General features: G+C 40.7%; 1 protein-coding gene across 3 annotated transcripts in view; it reads right to left on the bottom strand.

Moving 5' to 3' along the window:
- The window catches only part of SH3RF3 (SH3 domain containing ring finger 3), a 261,079-nt gene that overhangs the window by 145,455 nt on the left and 93,041 nt on the right, over positions 1–22,583 (bottom strand). The gene's annotated exons all lie outside the window — the stretch shown is intronic.

Raw genomic sequence — 22,583 nt, 5'->3', positions numbered from 1 at the left:
TCTTTAAGTCCTACGCTAAATCTCAGTAACGCACTAGCCAGAGGGAGCACAGACACTTAAGAGACACGGATGGCCAAAGTCTCACTCAACTACAAGCCAGTTTTGCTCTAGCGGACATCAGCCTGAAAGCAGTTTACCTAAATGTTGGCTCTGTGCATTTACTGATGTATTTTTCATGGTATGAATGCTGCGTGCATGAGTGCATGAGAAGGTATTAAATGTATCCTCATTTTCAGTGCTTGGTTTTTAACACCATCTTAGCCTCTTTAAGCAGCAACAGTTTCCCCACATGCAAACTGTGTAAATGACAGATTAAGATTCGGAGAACCTGAAAATAAGAATCATTTGCTACCAACACACAAATCAAACAGGAAGGGCAAAGAGAGATAAACACACGAAGTGTATTACTGAGCACAGAAAGCAAGCAAAAATAATAAGAATTCGATAGCAAGAAAAGTTTTCAATACTCGGTGAAGTAACACTTTCTGTGTACCAGAGAATTATGTCACATAAAGATATGGATATAAAATACTGTCTGTATAAACCAGATTTGTGAAAATGGTGTCTCTATGTCTGCACAGGCAGTGCATTAAGGATCGGGTGCAACCTCGTAAAATTTGAAAGCTTCTCCAAATGCATTCTGCTAATTCTCATCAGTATTGCACAAAGGTAATTACAAACTGGTGAGAATTCTTACATATGCTTATTGACTTCCAGCTTCCCAATACTTTTTTATTCAAGATTATATTGCTAGGTCCTTTCTTTCTCTAGTACCAGAGATATATCAACTCCTTTAAAAAGGAAAGTCTGAAAAATGCAGTAACATCCCCCAAACAGGTAATTAAACGTCTCCTTTGCCTAATTGATTGGAAAACCCAATACTTTTCAACTTAGACAATATAAATTCTCTAATGCCTCTATCGTTTATTACAAAGCGAGACAAGTAATAAGTGAACAGGTAATAACGGCAATTACAGAACAGGCTGCCTTGGCGGGCAGAGCTGGATGAAGATGCTCACTCTGCCCGACCTCTGGCCACCGCATGCCCTTTTGCCCTGCACTTTGCCACCCCACCAGGCAGTGGTGCTGCTGAGCTGCACTGATCACCTACGAGGTCTGATTTGGAAACAACCTTCTCAAAATGCACCCTGAAAACGACAGTCTGTGGAGGACGCAGCCATCCCATTGCACACGAGCACCCTCCTGGAGGCAAACACACGGCCTGAGAAAAGGGACAAGGTGGGCCTGGAAACTTGTGCCAGCCTAGCAGAGCGTATGCACTCGGGCGCTGCGGGCAGTTTCATAGCTGGCTTAAGCCAAGCCACATCCATGCTGCTGCCAAAGGAGATGGTCTCTGTCTCCCCTACGGACCCTCTTCTCTTTTTCCAGCCCTGTCTCTTTTGCACACATTAGTACAGTCAGCCCAATCTAGGATTTAGTTGGACTATAAGGGCACTAATCCTTTTTCTCCTTTCTATTTTGCAGCATTGGTTTTCAGCCAGATTATCATTACAGGATTATCTGTTACTGATGCTGGTATCTCACAGGGATGTGATAACCCATTTATCAGTTGCTTATTCTTATTCTAAGAATAAAAAGCACGAAAAAAGAAATGCATGGCATCATTCATTACCATAAGCATGAAACTGTTTCCTCTAGCTACATCAGAACAGGAAGTGTTTCCATTTGAAAATGTGTTAGCTAATTTGTTTTAACTAATGTGATTTTAAGCTTCACTTGATCTAAGTGTGGACAGCCGCCGGCTTCCCCAATGATTGAGCCACAAGCAACCGACATGTTTTTAAATAAAGTTTGCTCTCACTTGTATCTGACATTCCTCAAGTTTTTCTGATTTGCACATGCAAATCTGACTGATGGATTGAGCGTGCAAATCCCATATTCACGTTAGGAGGAAATAAACAGGATTTGCCTGCTTTCAGATGCCTCCAGACTCCATCCTGCTGGTGGGCTCAGGCTGCAGGCACGCTCAGAGTGCTCTCGCAGCGGCGGCTGGAGCACAACTACTGAGGAGAGCATCACACGGCCCCCTAAACAAACCCTGCAAAGTCTCAACAGAGGTTAAATGCAATACGGTCAGGTCAAATGACATTTTCTAAATGGTGTCAAAATCTAATACAGGCCTAATCCTACTCTCCCATAGAAACATCTCTAATGGGAGGTCGCAAAATACTTTGTGGCTTTTACATGACACGTGTAAAAAGGGAGAGGTGTAAGTATATGGAACCATGACAGATATCTTCAAATCTACAGAAGTTAAATGTGTGGGAAATTGGGGAAAACTTGTGCCTCTGTCCTGGTCCTCAGTCTTTTTAGTATTTCTTTCTATTTTGTCTCCTTCACACAGTATCACTTCTAGAGGGGACACAGCAGGAGATGTATTACTGGGAGCCACCTGAATATCATTTGCACTGAGCATGGCCTCCTAAATTTCTCCAAGGGCTCAAGCCTCCACAGCACTTTGACAGACTCCTCACTTTGAGGCATATCTCAGTATGACCTCTCTTGCAAACTTCTTATTTCTTTTCCCAAGGAGAATTAAAGGCCTCATTGCAAATTGTTAACCTCCGAGCAAACATAAGATTTTATCCTGTTTTGGGCATATGATATTTTCTAAGCAGGGTAAAAATTGGTCGTTTTTCCTTTACCATCTCACCCCGCAGGAGCTATTTCACCAGCAGTTGTAGTTCCTTCAGCTTTTTTGGGGCATCCTAACAACCCTTCTGACAGTCTGGTACACTTCCCCTTTGCTTTTGCAATGCCAGGTTCAAGAACTGGGGTGAAGCCTCGGACTCATTTGCTGTCCCAAGTTCCCTGAGTGCCACCTAAGCTTTCTCGTCACACTGCCCACTCAGAATTGACACTCTGGGATCAGTTGCTGAGGTGTACCCAAAGGCCTTGCGTGAGCTGGGACCTCAAGCCTCTACAGTTTTTACACTATTCCAGTAGGTAGCATCCCGCTGGCAATAAAAAAAGGCAAGAAAGGCCCAAAATCAGGATTCTTAGCTCATCTGGTAGAGGACTGCATGCTGGAAGACATGCAGGGGGCAATATGGATATATAGGAGGCCTAGCCGTGGCTCCTCTAGTGTCAGTGGGGATCCCACGCCTACTTTCAGCAGAAGACTGGGGTTGCTGCCCCAGGCAGGCAGCAGACTCAGAGGTCTGACATCTTGCGCTAAGGAGACATGCCTTCTACCATCCTGCCTAACATGAAAGGGCCACAGAATTTAAGCGGGTTTGTCTTCTTTTTAACAGACAGATGTTGCCTGACAAATCTAGTAATGAAACTTTCATAAATTCTAACATGCTCTTCTGTAAAGCACAGCTCTCAAAGGCTAGAGAGAAAGGCTAAATGAGCTCCAGTCTCCATTCACAGTGCATGAAAACATTCTCTGATTGTGAATAAAACCTGTCTTTATCACCCTCCTCCTCCATTAAAATGAAAACCTATGACCTGCTACCCCAGCTGATGATAGCCTTATTTGTCTGGAGGAAAAAAAAAAAGAAAGAAAAAGCCACCAAAATGAATACTTGAAGACTACCAGCTGCATGTGCTTTAATTCCAATTAAGGCAAGAATATTTGTATGTTTGTCTTGCAGAGATATAATACTAGTTTCAAAGGCTGTTTAATGCAAAATAAATACTTTTATTTTAGTTGCCCTCATATAAGACTCAATTTGCACTCAGCAGCAAGGTGTGAAAGAGGAAAGGCCGTTGTTTGCTTCTACATTCGATAGCTCTCACCAGCCCATATCGGGCATGAGACAAATGCCAAGAGGAGAGGGCTTAGCTCCAGGGATCCGCTAGCCTCCATGCCCAGCCATCCCTCCCCCCTGCCCAGAGTCTCTCACAGACCCATGATGAATTACTTCTGTGCCCTGCTTTTATCTAGCTGCAATTACGAGATGAGTGAAATCTGACTGCGTTTTGATGCCACCTGTTGTAAAGTCCAAGAACAATATGCATTGAGACTAGCAGCTGTTTCCTATATTGTGCTCGTTTTTAATATTGTGAAGCCAGAATTCCCAGAATATTAAAACAGGCTGAATTTAAAACAAAACAAAAAAAAAAAAAACAAAGCCACTGCCGCAATGCAATTTAACAGAAACCACAAGAAGCACATGCTTTACACTGAGGTTTACCCTTTGCTACATAGAGGTGATCTGATGGACACTGACAAAAGGACCCATCTGAACGGACCCAAAACGCAAGCAAGGACACAAATATGAAGAATAGGTAGGATTTGGTGCTTATTTTAACAAAGAAAAAAGTGTTCTTATTACTTTAATGCTGTCTTGGACTTTCTGTAGATATTCTACTCCTCCAATTACAATAGGTATAAAATCTGTCCTCCGACCATCACCTAACGTTTCCACTGAAGTAAGTACTTTACCTATGTTATAAACTAATAGCCTTTCTTCTTTCTGTGTGGGAGCATGTATGGACATGCATGAACAAAACCAGCATGGATTATGTTAACAGTGCCTCTTCTTCCCCTTCCTGAAAATATTCTTTGCTGTTTATAAATTATGGTAGTAAATAAGTTCTCCCAATCATTTTCTGAAAAAGCTCCACAAAAGAAAGTTGAAATCTGTCAGCAAAAGAAACGTGAGAAGATTCCCCAGTGAAAAACTGATATCAGCAACAGTGTCTTGCATAGCCCTTATTATCACTTAGGGTCCCTTTAACATTTACTGTGACATTGAACACAGTGCCATCAGTCTGAACTGGAGCACAAAGATCAGTTCAGAGGTTAGGTCAGCCCATTTAACTCTCACACAAAGACTCCAACATAAAACCCTACCCTGATTATTTATAGCATAAATCAAGACACTGTCCAGAGAGACCATCTCAAGCCCGCCTCAACTGGCCTTATCAATAGCTTGTTGTCTTGCCTTATGCCAGTCCTGTCTTTGCTGCAACAATAATGCAAATCAACAGCAAGTCATGCATATATATTTGTAATTTATGTGCTCAGGGTTAACCCAACACCTCTGCTGAAACCATGGAAAAAGAATTCTACCAAAAAAGAATAAATTCCAAAGACATCCATAGTGAAACACCACAGGAAATGCAGTAAAGACATCTTCTAACTCAGAATCAGACTTTTAAAGTGCTCAGTTATTAGGACCTGGATTAAGTTTTATGCCACAGTATCCTATCATTCACACTATTTATATCACCCATTTTTGTAATTTAAGTCTTTTTACAAGGAGTTAAGAAATCTTACTCTACATTTTAACAGGAACTCTAGATTTTTATGCAGAAAGATACACATTTGTCATTTTTACTAGTGCCTGTCACAGATTCTATTCAGCTGTGAGATTATATAAGAAGGAATAATCCTATGTTGTTAATGGGCTGGCTGGACAATATGATACGATGCCTAAGCTGGGCGTAGTTTTCAACTATAGCCGTTTTTGAAAAAAAATGAAGACTCAGCATCACATAAATGTTTCATGAATTTGTATCAAATTTGATGAATTGTTAGCTTCAGACAAAAGAAATCACTGACAAATAGAAAGGCTTCATTTTGATATTTTGAAAATGAAAGGTTTTGATTTTCTCATTTGAAGTTACTTCTGTATACAAATTTCCCTTATTTCTTAGAATATTTGAATTTGCTTGAAACCAAAATAAAACCCTTCATTTCACATCAAACAAAATGTTTCATTCAGCCCAATGCATTTTGGAGGGGGTAGGGTGGGGTGGGCATTATCCTTCAATTCACTGAAAATGTCAACTAGTTCACTCTCAATTTGACTTGAAACTTTTTTTTTCCCCCCTTAGAGACACTGGCAAACAGAAATATCTGTTGTTCTCCATCCTCTGCTCAATGGGTATTTTTCATATGCAGCATCTGAAATTCTATGAAATAGTTTTAGTACAGGGAAGTAGACGTCTACTCAGCACTTTAAATACTCTTTACTGATAAGTAAAAAACAGTCTAATAGCCACAGAAACACCAACAAGATAGTTAATTACAATTTCTTCCAATTTATACTAGCTTCCTTAGAAACCCTTGCTCTAAGGTCTAGAAGCTCAATCTTAAAACACTGTTTTGAGTGTGTTAACGGGATTCAAAAAGCCCTTTAAAATCACCTAACTTCGCAGCTCTAACAGCTGTGGTAGTATCACATGAGGTGACCTTTCAGCATCATTCAGACACTGAAGATGAGATGCATCTCACCCACCCATAAAAAGTAGGCATCTGGCTTTTATGGCAACCTAGGGGCTGCCTCTCTCGGCAATGGAGAGAAACAGGCAATTCCACAGAGTAATTAATCCTATTCTGGGATGGGTGTCACAAACAAAGGAGGTCTACAACTGTATCACAGAGTAGATGCCCAATTTTTAAATGAACCTGTCCCTGGTGGACAGTGCAGAACCGAACTTCTGATAACCACAGGCTGGACGGGCTGTGCTGGCGAGGTATTTTGCCAGCTCTGGGCAGTATCCTCAGGCCTTTCCTAAGGGGCAGTTCCAATTTCATGGTCACATGAACACCTCTGAGGAAATGCTGATCTCGAGCAGCATCAAACCACAGGCTGTAAGGACCTGGATAACGTGAACCTTTTCCTCCTGTCACTGGCTGCATTATGAACACTAGCAGCACACAAAAAAGAAAAGCTGTATTTATTGCTGTGTTTATATCTGACTCTAAATGCCTAGGACCCAGAAGCAGTTCCCTCTTGAAGCTCAGCATGAGGACCACGGTTACCAAGCGGTTTCCAGTTGAGGGCAGGTGTTCATGTAGCTATTGCTTGTTTTTCTTAGTTACCTTCTACAGAGCTTTTAAGAGCAGCTTACTGAACTTTGCAAGTCCTTAAATGACACTTTGCCAGCCTCGCACCCTACATGTTCCCAGTGTACATCTGCTGACAGGGCAGCTCTCCTCCCGTCCCGGAGCCTGGGCAAGAAATCCCAGAAAACTTGCTCAAAACTGCTGTGTCTTTCACACGGAGGCAGAGCAGAAGCAACAGGAATGATGCTTGGGCTGCCCACATTCTCCCAAGGGTCCCCAAGGCCAGTCTCCTCCATCGCTAGCTTTGACAAGGCAGCCTGCTCACTGCACTGCCTCTCTCAGCATAATGTCCTGCATCCCTGGCAGCACACCCAGATGCCTCGCACCAGGTCTGCAGCAGCCCACCTAGCTCCCTGGCTTCTCTAAATGTCCTTTAATGGTTAGCATTGCTTCTGGCCCTTTATCAAGCAAGAGAAGAGTAAACATCATCAGGCGATCTGGAACCAGGCAAGGATATTCCGTATTCCAGGATATCAGCATTTTCTCTGTTATCTCCCCAAGGACTCTAGATAGTTTTGCTAGTAAGTTCTGATGGCGGTTGTTTTATCTCCTGCTGGTTTCCTCTTAGAGTCTCCTTAGATTTAATCATTGGAGCAAGGGAGAATAGTATCACCCAGCTCATCTGAAGTGCGTGTTATTTGTTTAAAAAAAACCCCAAAACATATTACCCTTACTACTCTCTCACAGAAAGCACGCCTGGGCACGTTTCCATTTAGTAAAAGAAAAATGGAGAAAATGGTTAGTCTAAAGCCAAAGATGAACAACAAATCTCTTCTTCTGTAAATAAAAATCTTCATAATAAATCACTTACAGAGGAATTTTAGTCTGTGGCAAATTGATATAAAAAGACTATTACTACACAAGAAAATATTTTTAATGTTTTCTCTATTTTTACTGCTATTATTGCAGATTATTTGTGTCTAATCATTATTTTGTTCTGTCTTGTTACTTTAATACAGAGCATACTCAGAATTCTGCATTAGTATTGCATCAGATTAGTTACTCTGCAGAAATTGTGCTGTCACACATCCAGCATAATGACTTCACTGTAAGATCAAGCAAGAATAACTAAAATGTAGCTATGAGGAAAGACCTTATCTAAGTGCTATCTTCTACTAGTAAACATACGTCCTGAATCATGTAAATATGGCATAGTCTAAACATTTTTTATGATGTTTGAATTTCCTTTTAAGTACGTACCTTAAAATGCAATTTTTTGTTTTATTAAACAGATGTATAATTTGCTGAGAAAATTCGAACCATTTTATGTTCTGTACTTTACACACATTATGGGTAGTGTGAGAGAGAGGGCGAACTACACAAATTAGAATGATCTATTTCAGGACTAATTTGAAGGTATCAGAATTTCAGTGATTATTACAGAAGCCATTATCTTTACTCATGTGTCTAAGTAAGAACCAAATTTAAAATGTTAGTTTCTAATTTAGACTGAATTCCTGTTCTGTCTCTTCTGGTGATATGGATGATTTACCAGTTTTAAAATACACTTGCCAGGTAATTAATGCACTGGCAGAGCTTTAGTGCCTTTCTCAAGCTCAGTTAATTTTCCACATGTTCGTATTCCAGCCATAAAATCACCTTTTAGTGGAGTTCAAAATATTTCATGAAAGAAAGAAAAAACACCCCAAAAGATTTATAATTCGTGTCTAACTGTAACTGAATGGGCATGAAATTAGCAGTACCACAAGTAGAGTCATTCTGACTTGTCAATTGTCAGGTAATGCTTGTCGTAGTTTAGATCATAGATACTAGCTCTATGTCCATTTTCCATGCAGGTGCAATACATTCAAACTGGGAATGACACATGTCTGTCTTTGTCTCTTAAGAGTCACCTACAGCTGTTACGCTGACATTTCACAACTGCCCTCATTACTATCACTGCGTGAAGCACAAATGAGAGCGCTCCACATGAAACTCTATCAATTTCTGAGACCTTGAGACTCATCAACACAATACCCACTTTGAAATTCATAAAGAGAAATCATGTATGGAGGGGAATTACTGAAATGACATGTCAATATGTGAAATACTTTTCCAGCCCACTCATTTGTACAACTTGAAAGTTACTCTTACTGATAAGATACATTAGATTTTGAGGATGTAAAAGAAGGCAATTCTTTCGGTAATTACTTTAGCAATGCACACGTAAATGACATTTACAATTGAATTTTGCACAGAAAATCCTTTTGTGTATTGGCAGAACATGGATTTATATGAGAAATGTCTACAGTGTAGACAAAATGAAGGCAACATGAAAAAAATGAAGGCAAAATGTCAAGAGGAGGAAGGTGAGTTAAGGAAAAAAAAATTTCAAGCTAGATGTATTTATAATGTGCGGTTTTAGGTTAATGAGAGCTACCTGAAGTAACTCCTTCACTTTACTTTAAATGTGTACTTTAAATGAACACTAATTATGGCTAAAGACTGATATAAATTAATTTCTAGAAGCTGTCATTGAACAGCAGAGCTTCAAAATGTGATGTAATTGAACCCTGATGCCTCCAAACCAGAAGACAATTAAAAATATGAAAATTGCAAGACTTCAAAACAAACATCACAATGATGGTATCTTGACTCAAGACTTCAAAAGGCTGGGGTTAGCAATAGCGCAAGCCTAGAAAGGCAGTGGAATATACCATACCCTTCTCAAAAAAGGCACTGCTAGGGACAGACAGGTTCAGAAGAGGAAGTCAGAGACAACGTCTTGGTGACTGCAAGGCTGTATCAGAGAGAGGAGGACTTGAGATACTGATGCTAGCTTTGCCTGATTTGCTGCAGACTAGGATCCAGATAATAAAAAATTGTCTTCTGATAAAATAATTCTTCTAACAAGGAAGCCTAGGAGAGACAGACACTACAAATGTTCAAAGCTGTTGAACTACTTCAGCAGTTAACAGATTTTATTGCTGTCCTTACATTACTTAATTCAAAATACAACAAAAGCTGCTGAGGTTTTTGTGTTACCTTCACGGCCAGGTGAGGTAATTTCCTTCTAAGCTATGATAGCAATAGTTCAGCAGCAAAGTATAGGCGATTAGCGAAAAGGTGGAGGGAAGTGTCACTGAAAAGTGAATATTGCCAGTAATTTTGATCACTGCTATCATTGTTTCAGCTCGCTAAGCGTTCTTGACAATGGTCCTGGAAAGGTTTCTGGAAGCTGACAGTGCTTCCGAGAAGGATTATCAAACATATTCACTGTTGAAATGGTTGCTCCTAAGAAAGCCAAATGGGAGCAGAGGGAGACAAAAGCTGAGCACTTCTGCAAATGCCTCTTTCAGGTTTATGCCATCTTACTCTTCATGTGACAGCTCTGTATAAACTGATCCCTGTACTAGTCTAATGTGGCCATGCATACTTTCCCCATACCCAGCATAGCCCAAGAAGCCTATTCCATCTGCGTGACTCCGACCAACGTGAGACTGTCACCGCTGCACTTTTCAAGTCTGATTCTCACTTACAGCATCTCCCCTTCCCACTGTTCTTGCTATGCAAAAGGAGCTTCGAGAAGATACAAACACCACGAGCATACGAATTGAGGATGGACTCTGTAAGCCACTCCTGGCAAACTGAGGCATTTCCAGAGTCAGGGTTCAGTTGCAGTAATATTAAGTAGAAGCAGCAGTGGATGCAGAGATTCAGAGGGTGTAAGGTCAAAAGGAACTAATTACACCTAGAGTCTATTCTTTGGACCTTTACATGTCACTAATCATCTCTCAGTTGAATCCTATAACTTACATTTGTTTAAATCCTAATTTGTCTCAGGGTAAAAGTATCTTCCATACTGACACCAGATTTTGATCCTAAGTCAGTAGGAAAGGAAGAACCAAGGCTTCTCTAGGTAGTTTGATTCAGTTGCTAATTTGTGTAGTAATTTGTTTGTGATTTCTTTTTTGATGCGGTGAGACTTCAACTTCCAGCCATTGCCTCTTGCTAGCCTTTCCTCTGCTGCATTAAAGCCTGTTAATAACGCAGGTACTTTCACATACAGCAACCAAGATACTTCTCCATTTTCTTTTGACAGGATAAACCTTTAGTTTCTCACTGAAAGGCAGTTGCTCCAAACCTGCTAATTATTCTGTGTTTCTCTTCAGCACCCTAATTTTTCAATACCCAGACTTGCATGTTAGTTGTTCTAGTCAGTACCAATTTCACAAATGCAATTTTTTGGATATAAAACCTCCCCTCTATTTCATCATTTTTCTCTGATTCTTCTCACCACTTTCCTGAATCATGTGCAATGTAGCAACTGCAACCTCCTAGATCCTCTTAAAAACCATAACGTCCTAGAACGCCATCCACTGATGAAGGTGTGTCATCTGCCTGCTGCCTCAGTTTAAACAGTTTTGCATTTCTTCATATTAGGATGCAATCAGTGTTAATGGGCCAGTTTTGTGAGTCATCCAAATTGCTCTGTAAGTCTGTCCTAACATAGTAGACGTTTAACGTCTCTTTCGTCACCACTGAGCTGGAAAGTACTTTGCCATCTTCACCTGACTGATACATGTAATCTTGCTTTTTTCCAAATACTGAACAGAAATGTTTATTGACAATTTCTCTTTTCTGCCTCATTAACAATTTTACCATCTCCATCAAGTAATGCCTTATACTATTGCTGGGATATCTTTTCTTTCTAACATACTTAAATAATCCTCACTGTCCCCAACTCTGCTAACCACTGATTTTTCCCTGATGCCTTTAGCTTCCCTCATCAATTTTCTACACTTCATAACTTCTAACTTATACCGATTACCAAGTCTTACTCTCTTTATCATTTTGCTATAATTATTACTTTGTCATTTCTAATTACTGCCTTCCTCATAATCCTGAAACAGAAGGGGCTGTCAATACTGCTCCACTCCATAACAGAATCTGTATCTGGTCATCTAATAAAACTCTTCATTGCATTTTTATGGTAGAGTATTTTCTCCTAGTTTATTTTGCTCTTCGTTTTCCTTAGCTCTGATCCCTCTGAGGGACAAAGCATATATATTTCTCGTTCATTTATACCACATTATCTGTTTGCTGCACTGAATGTAATCAGCTAGTGATCACAGTGATCAGCAGGCACTAGGGTGGATCATCTTTATCCATCATAAGAAGATTTACAAAGACAGGTATTTCCTGAGGTAGGATATTCTCATCTATCTTCTATTCAAGTTTAATAATGTGTTCGTGTTGTCTTCATGAGGCAGCATGTCTCCCATTGCGATCCCCTACACCACTGCTATTCTCTTTCCATCCATTACAGACAGAAGTGTAAGCAGTAACAGATCTTGCTCTCTCTTCTAATTTAGTGAGCAATCTGAGGACCACCATTACAGTCGTTACCTAGGCTCTGCTGTTTAATATTGATCCACATGCTTTCAAGATCCTCAAGTTTTGAGTTATCCATATTCATACAACGTGCAGCACTGACTTTAATGTAGACTGTGTAGACTCTCCCCACTCTCTTCCCTACCTTCTTGCCCTGCTGAACCTTTCTGTCTTTCATGAACAAGATAAAATCAATGATTTTCATATTTCAGTCTTGGAAAACAACCTATCAGTTTTTAGAAAGGGTGTTTATACTACAGTTACATCTTATCAGTGATAATTTTGTGTTCCTACTGCTTGTCTGAACTATTTAGTTTCCAAGCACAAAGGTTATTGCTTTACCTCACATCTTTACCACATTGATCCAATTCATTTGCAAAAATGAAAGCTTGAACTCTTTACCACCCTCTTTTGTTTTCAGTTTTATATCTTTCTTGATACTTTATCTAATTTACAAGAGAGAAAATTAGGTCCTCTTCCTCCCAGTTTGGATGTACAGGACTCCATGATCTAGGTGGGAAGCGGCACAGCATTTTCCATAGAGGCTAAACTTCTAGCTTCACCTCAGAAATGCAGCCAGCAGTTCAAATCCTGGGTCTTCGGCTTTCTGCATTTTTTCCACTCATCTGCGTGAAATGATCTCAAAGAAAACCATGTTGGCTTTTTTCCAGGGCCTTACCTGAAGTCTTCTATAATCGGAGTATTTCTACATTTGGCCAAAACATTTCTTCTGTTGTTGATAACCACTGGTGGAAACTTGCTCGCCTTACAGTTTCACTTCATGTTTTTATGGTAGGGAGACACCTGGCAGATTTCTTGCTCGGTTCTCTGCCCTTTCTACTTAGTATAGTACTGCCAGTGATAGATGGCATTTCTTGGACGGCTGAAGAACCTCTACTAGCACAAGATTCCTCACTCCACACGGAGTACTCCTTCAAATATCTCTTTAGCAGCTCTCTCTTATGTTCTGCAAGGGGAAGTTTCTTCCATTACTTTATCAATGAATATCTGAAAAAAGGTTGATAATCTGTAGCCAGGTTGCATGTCTTTTACTTTGCAACAAAAGGCACAAACATAGATGCTTCTCCAAATATCAGACAAGTCTTTCTGCCTTTTCTCCCAGAAAGCAATCTGGAATTCCTGCCACCATGAGCTTCCTTTAGCACAGGCAGTGCAACACCTCTGTCTATATTTTAGGCAGAATTTAACTGTTCTCATCTTATAAACTGTATCACCCTGAAAGACTATGACTAGTTCGTTTAGAGCTGCCAGAGAATAACTGATACTTCAGTTACAATATTATCTGCAGATTTACACAGATTAGCTTAGATATGTCATTGTGATATATGTCTGGATTTGTGTAACTTCAGTTTTCAAAAGGAAAAAAGCCATTAAGGGTCCAGGTACTGTTACACGTATAGGTTTAGATTCATCCCTCTCAACTTCAGAAACATACTTGAGGCCCTAAAATTAGAAGCACAGTTCACTCTTGCGAAGGCCAAAAAAGAGCGATAGATGAATTGAGTTTCTCTTGGGAAGAGCCTAAAATCAAGCTGCCTTCTGGAAAGAGCTTATTTCTCTCCCTGAGTGTACAGAGGGGGCCTCTGTGACAGGAATTAGGTGGGCTGGTCCCTTGCAAAGGTCAACAGCTAGCAAATACCAGAGAAAGTACTTAGTGAGAGTGTGTCTTGTTTGAATTACAGTATTTTCCCCAAAATAGACTGGTCAGCTTCCTCCTGAAGAGCTATTTTAGTTGTGCATTTTTCTAACCAGCAGCTCTTGTGATTCTGTTCAGACACAACCAGTGATTTGGTGTGTTAATAATACCTTGGTGCTAAACTAACCTAAGAATATAAAATGGAGGATGTGTGGTGTTCCAGTCTTAATACGCTTTTCCTGAACATCTCTGCAACAAGGCCAGTTGTTAAGTCTTGTTATGACACACCCCTGGGCTTTCACTTTGACTTCTTTTCACATGTTGTTGAGTTTTCCAATGCCTGAAAAGGCCATTTCAATGTGCTGAGGTCATATGTTAAAAAGCTGAAAGCAGGGGCCCTCACTAATAGCGCTCTGAAAGTGATTGTTTGGCAGAAGTTCATCACATAAATCGCTCTATACTTTTTTCGGATCGTAAAAGGAAAAATTATACTTCATCCTCTAAGGAGGTGATGTAAAGATGATGTCCAAGAACTGTTGTTCAGCCACCGAGCGCTGGAAGGGGGACTGGAATAAATGGGTGGGGAAAGAAAAGGCCATTAGCACCAGCGAAATGGCCAGAAGAGCACTGGCAGGCAAAAGGAGGGGAGAAGGGAGTCAGAGACGTTCTAAATAACAACCTGGAGAAATAAGAGGAATCCCAAATATAGGTACAGAGACAGACAGGTCCCTCATCTGCAAAGCTCGCAACATCAGCCTTTTGGTATACAAGCAAGTTGCAACAGGTAAATATAACAAAGATTTTTCATCACTTTCATTTAAAATTCCTGCAAACTCCTGTTGGGAAATACGTATTTTGGTTTGAGAGTGGTCTATTTCAGTTTAGGTGAAACGGAGTGTTCAGCATCTTAAACCAAGCAAAATAAGCTTAATTAAAACCAAAGAAAGAAAATTCACATAGCTTTCTGTACCACTTGAGCAACTCTATCTTAAAGACATACCTAAAGTAAACAAATGTAATTTTTTTACCTCTCTGATCTGTGAGGAAAAGGTTTTCTTCAAATGCCCAGATGCTGGGAACAATGTTTAATTAATTGTTCACCTTAGTGGTTGTGTTGGTGGATTTCAGTAAGGGAGAGCTTCAGTCAGTCTGAAAAGGAGCCATCTGCATACACGACATTCCTCTCTCAAGCCCTTGTCTCCCCAGGCCGAAAATAACAGCATCTGGAGAACGGGTCCATAGATGTTTTCTCCCCGTATGCCCAGAGCCATCATGCCAGGAGTTCTCCCAGGGCAAGATTCGAAAAGACCAGAGTCCTTGGGAGGACACAGTGTGGGGCGGCCAGCAGAAGCTGAAGAGCTGGGAAAAGCACAGGCGCTAAAATGAACCCTCAGCAGCAAATGGGCAGCACATGTCTTGCTTGCTTATGGTTTATATGGGACTCTGTGTGCGGGGACAAGGTGAATTGCAACTTCTGAGTCAGACCGTTACACTCACGCAAGTGAGTTCTGCTGTGCTACCAGGACTGCTCCCACCAAAATCAGCACTCAAGGAACAACTTCACGGGCAGAAGAGAAAAGACTGGGATCTGAACCAGGCGTTATTATTTGGGAATAATAATATTTACAGTTCTTAACTATACAGTAGTGCCTTCTGTAATACTCAGATATTTAACAATCATTTAAAATACAATTGCACATATACCAAGAGACGCGGTATACACATACCAGTCACCGAGGCTCAGGAAAAAATGAAAAAGGTTAAATAAAAAGACAGCTCGTGCCTCAAGATATCAGATATGGCTGGAACACAAAAGGAAACCGAGAGGAAAGCTACACTGAAATGTATGGAAAAAGCACAAACAGTTCAATTTGTTTGTTTCTAAAGTAGGCATAGAAATGCTAGCAACAGTAACAGGGAACAAACAGAACAGACGTGTAGCAGGACCATTTTACTTGTGTTCTATTTTGTTTCCTGTCTTTTATCTCTGTTTTATCCTTCTACATTGTAGACTCAGGCTTGCTGAAAGTTTTAGAAAGTGAGACCCAGATAGAACGGGTACTTTAATATATTTGAGCCTGACCTTGTAAAGGCACACTTCCCCTTTGTCCATTCAATAATGCCATTAACCGCAGAACTAGTTGTGAAAGCAATGGGAAGCCCACAAAGTTTTTCTAGGATCCGTGCCTTCACAAGCAATACCTTGCCAGTTCGTGACCTTTTAGACTTGGTGTACAGTGTATTCTGCCCTCAATTAGAGTTTGATTGCAGTATGAATGTCCCTTAATTAGGGTACGAATTACTTTCATACACATGGGTATTCATTCTGTGCATGAACTGTAAAATATTTTAATGCCATGTGCAGTTCAAAATGACATCAGACCTTCTGAAATGTATACTAAACCTCCGGATTGCAATTCAAAGCATATGTTCTGCCTGGTCTGCTGAGGACATAATGCTACAAAACTAGGATGCCTTTAATGAATAAAACACTAGTCACTGATACCATGTGCATTATACATACTTTCCACTTCACGGGAGAAGCAGTTACGGCTTTCACTGCCTGAAGCCCTACTATGTTGGACTGTGAGTGTATCGTGTCGAGGAACGTCAGTACATTAAGTCGGAGCAGTTTTTGAATGGGAAATGTTTGAATGAAGGCGCTGCACAAAGGGCTGCTAGTGTTTCCAGATCTGGCACCTTTGCCTCTGAGTCAGCACCAAATTACTACAGCAGCTCGTTCCTGGGGTCACTGTGCAGCCTTTCAAGGAGAATTGAACCAGATGGCTACCGTCACCTGCGCTCATAAAAGATACCACTGACCTTCTTGTATGACCAGCAGTGTTTACTCTGGTTGCATGGCCAGATTTCAGTTTAGACGGCCATACTCTGCCTGCCTCTATTTCTCCAGCAGTTTCAACAGCGTATTATAACCTCATTATTTTTCCGTCCTTAATTATCATTTACTATTGCTCTGCTCTGCTAAAATAGCCACCATAATCCACACCGAAAGTGACTGTGTAACAGCAAGGCTCAAAATCATTGATACATTAAAGCTTTATCCAGATTTTGATTCAGCAGGGCAAATCTAAAGGAACAAAGCACAGGCCCAGTATCTACGCAAGACAAAAGAGAAGCAGATCTGCAGTTGGAAGTTTTAATACTCTTTGGTGCTCATCAGGAACAGCAGTGCTATCTACTTGTTTTGCAGCTGCAAAGAGCATACCTTTGCTAATCCAAAAAAGTTTAATGAAAGACAATCTGGGAATACGTAAGAAATTGGCTACAATCCTGTCAACAGCAACAAAATAAGGCTTCATCAATACTTGCATTGATTTAACCATATTTGTTTCAAACTGTTTTGTAGACAAGTTTATTGCAAGCTGTAAGTGGCTTGTTTTGGTGCAGTATCACAAGGGAGAGTGGCTGTTTTGTGATTTGTGGGTTTTTTCAGGATTCAGCTAAGCCAAAATAAATGCTCCTACAGTATAATATGAATGTGTAAATCAGTATCTGATGTACAGACCTCTCAGCTTCTTTTGCTCACAGTGTGGGAATTCCTATGTGCTAGGTCTTCTGTGCCCAACCTGTAGGACCATGTAGTGAGTATCCGCCTGATCCCATGAGCCAAGAGGAACTGGGGTGCACCTGTGATGGGACAGCTCAATCCCAAACAGAGCTCTGCATCAGCTGGTCCCTCTCACGCCTGCGACCTCTACGCAAGGGGCACCTGGCCAGCAGATCACAGCACAAACCAGTCAGCGGTAACTGGACACCGCTGGAGCAGACAGGGACTGCAAGCGTGTAAGACAGAGGTCCAGTTGCTGGGACTTTTGATTCTTGTTTTACATTCATGAATGTACCCTTCATGATATGTGTACTGGACTGAGTATAAATTCTCTAAAGTTTACCCAGTTCTGCACACTTTTATTCCAAATTAAGAACGCTCGCCCCATTTTTGCACTGATCAATATAACAGTTCTCTATGCATCTTTCCCATTTGGTGCAGTATGTTTAAGAAGACAAAATGTGAGTGATTTTGCTCTCACTTGCACCTGTGTAAATCAGGCATAACTTCATTAAGTCAAGGTAATTGCATTAATCAAAACTAAAGCTTGAAAATTTTATTTCAAATTATTTTTGATAGAACACAGTTTATGCAATTAGATTTAACTTCACAGGTTTTTTTTTAGAATTTTTTAGAGAAAAAAAACTAGTATATTGAATTCCAGTTTTCAGTTAAATATTTCTCATTTTCATCACAACTTTCCAGCAAAGCAAATAATTTTTGATCAGGTCTAATAGCCAGTCTTTCCCAACCTATGAGGACTATTTCCAAAGTTTTCAGCTTTCCACTTCCTGATTCTGACATTTCATATACTTCGGGGTAAGCTTAGCCAGTCAGGAAAGGCAGTCCTTTTTTTTCCAGAGTCCTTATAATCCAGGTCTTTTATTTGCACATAAAGGGTCCTACTTTAATCAATTTATCAGGCAGTACTTGTAAAAATTCAAAGCAGATGATTGCTTCTTTCCCTCCTATTCTCAGTCCTGTTCTTAGTTATCCATACCAGTCTCAACACATCCATAAAAGCTGCCTTTTGTTTTTTGGCTTTGTGTAATGGGAATTATTTCTGAAGAAATTTATAAATATTTGCTCTGAATGCCTGAACAAATGAGTTATTTCCTGAGACTTGCCTCTTGATACCTTAAATCTGTTAGTATTTTGGCATCAGATCCTCTGTTCCTCAGTGTCTCAGATCACAGTGTGAATTGACGGCTTAAGAAAAAAGGACAAAGTAATCTCTGGAAACACTAAGATACAAGGAAAAATAATTAAATAAAAACGAAAAGGAAAGCAGCTTAAGCTGATCTGGAAACAGAGGCTACACTGAAGAAATATTAGCAATTTCTGGTAGCTCTATTATTCTGGTAGTTTTACTGTTATCCTTCCTACAACTCCAAAGGGCAGGTTTATAAAGACTTCATGTCAGCTACTCTCTCCAGGCTTTCAGTCTACTGCTCTGTATTTATGGGACTCTCTCTGCAGATGGGTCAGGAAACACCCAGTGGGAGAACAAAGAATTCTGTGCTTTTACTACACCCTCCAGCCCTGGTTTTACACCCATTTTACTCCCTCCACTCCACTGAGAATCAGGACCACTTTGCATCTGTTAGTCCACAGTTCTCTCAGTTACACTTGAAAACTGTCCTGGCCGTGTCAGTGAAAATTTGCAGCAGGGGCATTTACTATGGCTCAGAGCAAGGTTCAAAGGATTTCTGCCCTAACGCACTGTGGCTGGGGAGTGAACAGTGGGGAGGTTGAATGCATTTATTCGCTAATGTCAGGACTGATTTTCCCCTCAAAAACATATTCACAGTTCCCAATGCTTCAGTGAAAACTATGACTGTGAAGCACAGGAACTGGATGCCCCTCAAACAACACGAATGTGTTCAGATCACAATTCCTTCACACCCTGCTCTGAAGCAACCAAACAAAAACCGCCAGGCACAAAATCATTTTAGGAGAGAGGAAACATCTACATCAGCTAGTTTCAGTCTTTCCTAAAATGACTACACTACAGAAGTACTAACAAAGAAACAGATGTAAGATTTTCTGTGACTTATCTCCAAGGCAATTATTTATAAATCCCCTTGATTCATTACGTGCCAAGCCTTTGGTTCAACAATAGAAATGTATATGTAGCCTTGCACATTGCAACCAATGGGGTATGCTAGGCCTTTTGCTCTACAGATATTTTTGAAAGTATGAAGCAATTTCACTCCCTTTCAGCAGAAAATTAATTTTCTCAAAAAAAAAAAAAACTTGGCTAGGGACAGTTCATGTTGCAAGATCTTATATCTAGCTGCTCTTTCTCATTCTGAATGCTTCGGAAGAATCAGGGAAAGGAGGCACCATATGGAGTTAAGAACTACACAGAAAAAGCACGTGCACCCATACACACACACAGTTATGGTGAATACTGCAAACTATGCTCTTCTCCCCTCTCTACTCTCTCCTACACGAAAATAAAATTAAATGGAACGAGTCCCTAAAGATTAATATTCCCCAGGCTTAGTTATTTTGCTTGTTGGAAACATGTCTTACTAGTCCATGCCGGAGGCAGTGCAAACCAGGAATGAAGAGGCAGTTGTTATTTGGTGGCATGGTTTTGCCTCTTCTCTAATCTCTGCTACATCAGCTACGGAACTGAACTGCTGCTATTTAGGCTGCACATGTCACAGTTTCTTGCTCAAGAGTGTTGGGAGGTTCATATTTGGAACTTGGTATTTTTGACTCCTCCTCTCCACCCAAACACTAACTGTTCTTTCTTCTTAATGAAGTCAGCTAAGTAAAAGATTTTAATTTAAGCTGTCAGGAATAGCTAGAAGGGCTGACTCTGCTTCTTTTCTCTGCGTTGAGTAAAGCTACCTTACGTGGTATGTTACAACATGAATGAGGAAGGAAGAACTACGGCCAGAATAATTAACAACCAGGACTTATCTGGGACAAATATTATGAGGGAGTAAAATCTTTAAAATATATTGCTTATTTGCAGAGGCTAAAGCAGATGTGGCTTCTTTTCATGGGAATTAAAAAATAACCACGGCAAGAGGATTTTTTTTTCTGCATTGTAACACTTTTGTTGCTGTTTTCTGTATTGTTTTCTGGCAGAAACCCTGCTTTCTCAAAATACGATGTCAATTAAATGTCCACAGTCCTACATACTGTGGAACTGGCCATAGCTGGGAGCCTGACTGTCTAGGAAACGAGGTGACACAAAGCTGTGGATACTCGTAACTTGGAGGCCAGCCTTGCAAACCATGTAAGTGTCTACGCTGATGTTCTTACATGGGGTGTTGAGTCCATTGCGCCAAGAGTGACTCCTCCCTTCAGACTTGCCAGGATTTAACTCATTTAAACCCAACTTAGAACAACCCACTGAAGTGGAACAAACAGTCCAAAGTAAGCAACGCGGGCATAAAACTAGCTTTCATTTCCTCTCTGGCTTTTTTAAATTAATGTTTAAAATGAGAATCCATAATGAGCATTTTCGCCGCTGTTATCAAGGGGAGGAGGCGGCACCTCCCTGACTGCCCGAACATCTCGTGCCACCACCGACGCCCCAGGGCAGCAGGTCTGTCTGGCCAACGGGGAGCAGCCGCAGGGTCTCCAGGTCCCCATGCCGCTATGGGCACCCTGGGACGAGGGACGGGGAAGGGGGGCCCTGGCTGCCCTCCCGGGTGGCGTGTCCCAGCCCCAGGACCCACAGGGTGCAGGCAGTGCCTCCCAGCCCCTCGAGGGGCTTGCTCAGGCTGCTTGCGTATTCATGAAAGGGAGGGGAGGCTGTCTCATGCCATCTCGATTCCTTATTCCTCTATTTTTGAGGGTCTTTCAAGCTATTCTCTTTTTTAATGCTGCATGCTTTTACTCCCGCCTGTCCCTCCTTTCATGATTTCAACAGGAAGTGGTGTCTGGTTTTGTTGTGTGCTTTGACACTCATTTCCCATGTGGTGTAGGAGGAGGATTTCTATAAAAAGCTATACATATATCTCTATCTATATATGTATGTCATAGAGGGAGAAAAAACTCAGCTTAAAAGGAGACACAATGCGACTCCTGATTAAATTGCCACATTAGTTATGTTTGCCATGTTGTAATGCTACATAGTAAGAATCGGAAAAAAAAATAATTTAAAGATTTATACAAACAGGAAGGATGGTATGTACGTACCTGAAAGGATCAGAGTTCAATCATTTTGGGTGAGAGGCTCAGTTTGACTCTTCCAGTTACTTTGTCAAAGACCCACAAGTCCAGCTTTCTTTTTACTCCTAGTGTTCTGGGACTCTGTATTTGCTATTCACAGTTTTATATTAATTCTAGCTGCCTGGACATTTTCATTATAAGAGGGGAAGGAGGAAACCAAAGATAACTTATCAGGCATTGTTCCTGTTTAGATGCTCCTTTGAGATTTCCTTTGGACTGGAACGTATTTCATTAATTCGGGGGACATTGTGGCATGGATGTCTAATTAGATCTGCTTAATGGATTTCACGTCACATACGCACGTAAATCTTTCTATGAAAGACAAGGTTTGTGCTGAGAGATAATATCATTTATTAGACCCCCAGATATAACTGAAAGGAGTGGAAAAGATTTTCAGTTTGTCTAAAAAAAGCTTTAATACTTTGCTACAAACTTTTCCTTTCATACCTCTTCAGAGGCTCACAGCTACACGGACTGTAACGCTACAGTCTCGTCATGGTCTTCATGTATTACAATTCACTCTGCTTTTCACTGCTGCTAACAGCTTTTGCCACATCTGTACTTTCCTCATTTCTTTCAGAATTTAAATCTCCTGCTATTCACCTTGTTTTTTTAACCAACTGCATGTTACAGCTTACGAATGTTTATAGTCTATCCTACCCGTTCAGAGGTGGGGAGGATCCCACACGGGGCTTTCCTTCCGGGTTTTTATGCCAAACATCACCCACTCCAAGAGATTACAAAATGCTACCGCAGTCATCGCAGTTTTTGCGTTGTTGCCTACTTGATTTAAATGCGTGTTTGGCAACGGCACATGCTTGTCACTTTGTAAACGCAATACCGCTCTGTTAAAATATTCATTCTCCAATCTTAAAACTTTTAGCAGCAAGAAACAAAGGCGTTTGCTATGCCTGGTGTGGTGGCTAGCCTGTTCTAATGAGAACAGGTGAGAAAGCACACCCACAGGCCACTTCCCTCTTTCAGGCTTAGCCTTTATTTTT

The sequence above is a fragment of the Struthio camelus genome, chromosome 1, assembly GCF_040807025.1.
Source record: "Struthio camelus isolate bStrCam1 chromosome 1, bStrCam1.hap1, whole genome shotgun sequence".
NCBI classification, from domain to species: domain Eukaryota; kingdom Metazoa; phylum Chordata; class Aves; order Struthioniformes; family Struthionidae; genus Struthio; species Struthio camelus.
The sequence above is the reverse complement of the archived record's forward strand: the minus strand, read 5'-3'. Positions and strand labels throughout refer to the sequence as shown.